Source organism: Apis dorsata, unplaced genomic scaffold (genome assembly GCF_000469605.1).
Source record: "Apis dorsata unplaced genomic scaffold, Apis dorsata 1.3 scaffold_82, whole genome shotgun sequence".
NCBI classification, from domain to species: domain Eukaryota; kingdom Metazoa; phylum Arthropoda; class Insecta; order Hymenoptera; family Apidae; genus Apis; species Apis dorsata.
In genome coordinates, this window is record NW_006263380.1 from 1,305,944 (window position 1) to 1,310,015 (window position 4,072).

The 4,072-nt window shown below is 50.9% G+C and overlaps 1 protein-coding gene across 1 annotated transcript in view; it reads right to left on the reverse strand.

The window, feature by feature from the left end:
* The window catches only part of LOC102680839, a 12,856-nt gene that overhangs the window by 2,798 nt on the left and 5,986 nt on the right, over positions 1-4,072 (reverse strand). The gene's annotated exons all lie outside the window — the stretch shown is intronic.

Below are 4,072 nucleotides of genomic sequence, written 5' to 3' on the forward strand. Positions count from 1 at the left end.
GTTCGACGACCGTCTGAAATTACGTCACCGGGATTTGTCGTGGTGCCGCTTCTTCGTGCCCCTTGCTTCCTTTTTTTCTTCTCCTCGCGTGAATTTGTTCGTTCCTCGCGTGAATTTTGTTTAAAACGCGCGGCGCTGATGCGTCGTTATATAGGGATCTCTCGTAAAACTCGTGACCATGGATATTTTTCTTTTTCTCTTTTTTTTTTTTTCTCTCCCTTCTTCGAGGAGAACAGAAGGGTTTTATATGTAATGGAGAGAGAGAGATAGGGAAGGAAGGAAGCTACGACAACGAGATCGAGTTCATTCATAAATCGTTAAGGCTGATTCCCCGATTCGGAGGGGAAGAGCGGGATGCTCGAGTTTTAAGTCGCCGAGATTTTAAGATAACGGGATTCCATGTGGCCTGGCGGGATCAAACATCGTGGGGGAAAAACGAGACTTTCTCGTGATGATGTCCCGACCATAAATACCGGTGGATTTAGGCTACGAGATTTGAATACGGGATGCATTTGTTCGGGGCGGTATGCGACATATTTTTCTTTCTTTTAAGGTCAGATCGAGAGAGCCGAGGCAAAGCGGTGGTGACGATGGTGGAGTTGGACGAGCGAAGCTCCGTTCGATTCGAATCTCGATTTTCACGAGTCGAAGACGAGGAGATCGAGGAGAAATAAATCGATGGGACGGAGGAGCGTTCGATTACTCGAACGGTAAGCTGCTAAAGTGAAGCTTGCACGACCACGTTTTATTTTACCGTCAGACGATCGGTAATGAAGCAATAATTCCGCGATAAAAGGGACGAAGAAGAATTACGGTATGCGTGTGTACGCGCGTGTGTGTGTGTGTATATATAAAGGCGGTGGAATCGATGGCGATGGGGGGAAAAAAAGCGTCAATCTCATCGTACGATCTTTCTTGATCTCTCTCGAGATGAGCACACGGGAACAAGTGGTACGAACGACGAGGTAAAAGGATGTGCAGGCCCAATTACCAGAGTTCGGCCCCTTTTTTGCCTCTCGAAAAATCTCGGATCCATTTCGGATCGTGGGGCATAGGGCCAACCTCCGTGCATCCCTCCCGGCCCTTCAGGAATTTACTTTGTCGTTGGACTCGCGAGTTGAATTCCTGACAACGGAAAGAATTCTCGTCTCCCTCCACCAACAATTGGTCGCCGGTATTTCCAGGAGGAGATCAACTTTTCGTTCCCCACCGATGCATTTCAATCTCGATCCCACACCGACCTTTTCTTATTCTACCCTCGGTTTCCTCTTTATCCATTTCTTCGTCCTCTTTTCTCCGACCAATCTCTCTCTTTCTCTTCTTTCCATCGCTTCTTTATTCTCGCCCCCCTTCCCCCTCCCTTTCTTCTTTCCATCTCTTTACAATTCCACTTCCAAGAAGCAACGTGGATTTAAGCAACGATTATTCCAGGTTTAATTTGTCAAAGTTGGCACGGGGGAGGGAAAAAGAAAAAAAGAAAAAAGGAAAGAGAAGAAAGGTCTCGAAGGATCATAGAACGCAACAATCGATGACACTATCGAGTTCAAATTAGCTTAAAGATACGATAGGCGAGCGAAAATTAGAGCTCTCGGCTCGGATTCTTGTTGAATCACCCTGTACGTGGCGAGAAGGGTAGGCGTTCGACTACAAGGCGTCCGGCCGCCCATCTCATTTCCACGAGCGGAGATTTGAATGACCGAGTAGGATACGACAGGGACGGACGCTTAATCCGAACGTTTAAAGATTTACAGATCGCGCGCAATCACTTGCGCCCCTCCCCTCCTTTTATCTCAAACTCGACGATCTTTCTCCACGAGATCTCTTATAATCCCTTATTATCTCTTATAACCGCCGAAAACATCAACGTTCGAATTCGATATTCGTTTACTTTTTCTCCCTCGTTCCATCATAATTTTTCTTCGCGATCCGTAACTCTTCCATAACTGTCTCGCAAACGCGATTTAACGAGACTTGCAGATGTAAATGAAGGAATAATTGGGGAGAGGGGAAGGGGGAGAGCGCGTGGAAAGAGACGGTGGAAAGAGAAGGATCGAGATAAATACGGCCCTGGCCGGGTCGCAGCCAGAAGTCGAAAGCTCTTTGTTGCTGCGCCACCTTCTCTTCTCGCCTCTAGGTCCGTGTCGGTGGCATGGAGGACCTCCGCTCCACCTCCTTCTCCACCTTCCTCCCAGTCCCGTTCCTTCGATTTGCTCGTGTCGTCGAGGGGCGAGGGACGAAGACAGGCTGGCGGTGGCCGTAGGCGAGACGGAGCGAGGCCGAGGAGCGGAGGCGGAAAGAGACGGGAGAGGGTCCTGCGCCCAGCCGCGAGATTAATTTGATTTTCAACCAAATTTGACGCGCCCCCAAGCCTAGGCGGCCGGCCACAAAGAGAGCCACGGGATCAGCCGTGTGTGCACGCCACGGACGCCAGATATCCGCTCGCCTCTTCCCGCGGGACCTTTTAAAAAGCACGGGGATTAAAAACCCGAGTTCGACCCGAGCTTAACACCTACGAGAACGAGCCGGCCCGCGGACGTGACGTGCCGCGTTTCCAGGAAGCTTCTAATAGAAATTCATATTTCATATTCGGACTTTCTCTCCTCCGGCCGGAGAGAAGAAGAATTATGGTTCGGCAAACGAACCGAAGCGAACCGAACGCTTCGACTTGTCCAATCGAGAATATATGTACACACACACGCATACACATATGTGTATCGTTATTAAATAATCCGTGAGATTTCGTTGCTCGAAGCCCGTCGAAAATTGTGAAAATTTGAAAATGCGAAGAGAGAGAGAGAAGAAGAGAGCGCGATCGAACCAAAGTTCGTACGGCCCTGACGCTCGAGGCACGCGAGATATTTTCATGATCTCTTTGCCGATGTGCCACCGCGTTGGTACTTAGACCGAGGCGAGGGAAAGAGAGTAAGCAGAGGAAGGGAAAGAGAGAAAGAGGAACGCTAGGAGTAAAATGGTTCGAGTCGTTCGACCAATGGTAACGTCGAGGAATAGAGGTAGTATAGAGGAAGGTCGGAGAAACGGACTCACGGTATCAAAGGACTAGAGCTGCTGCTACTACTACTCGTACTCCTCGCAACGATCGCCAACGTGCCTTCGTCTCGAGCCATACCCATAAGTGGAAGAATGACTCGCTCGGTATCGCTCGAGTCGGCGTTTCTTATTTCTTTTCTATTCTCTATTTTCTATTTCTCTCCCGTTCGCACGGAGAGCGAAGAGTGGATAGATACGCACGCGCAGACGCCCCCCTCTCCCCTCCCCCTCGTACGATCGTACGTTTTCTTACCGTGAAATCTTCCATCGGCCAAGGTCGATCGAAAGATCGAATACGCGATGGATCGGCGTATAATTTTCGCGATACGCGCTTCTTCCATTTTAACGAGAAATCCCTGTCTATCTGCCGATTCGGTCTAGCCCCAATTTCGCATTTTGCGACCGTCCTTTTCTCCTCTTTTTTCCCCTCGCGATACGGTGCCGTGGCCGAGAACTAATAGGGAGGGCCGGCAGGATGAGGGTTCGGAAGGGGAGGGAAATAAAAAAGGGGGGAGAGGGCGGGGGGCGCAGAACGCGCCAAAAGCGAGAGGGGGCGAGAGGAAGGCGGGCGAGATGGAGCGAGAGAAAGGATGGAGGAGGGTCGGAAGAAAAAGAAAAGAAATAAGTTTGCCAACAGCACCGGAGGAAGCCCCGAAAACACGCTGGACGTGTGGCGCCATCTCGGCTCCTTTTTTTTCTTCCTCCTTCTCCGCCACTCGCCGCGCACACCCCCCGATGCTTGTTCCTCGTGCTTTTGTTACCTCGCCCATACTAATTCTTCGCGAGCTGCACGGCGTGCCCGGAGTGCGTGGGGAGAAATCGGCGAGAGAGGGGGAACGGGCCCCGAGCATCGAGGTGGAAGGGGGGCCCCTGTGCATCGACCAGTGTCGGATTAAGCTGCTTTCGCACCCTCTTCGTACCTTCGATTAGATCGCAATTTTAAGCTCGCCGAAATTTCGACACACGCCCGTCGCGGTTCCTCGCTTTCCAACTCTCGATCGAGCGTTGCCAACCGTTGTCCGCC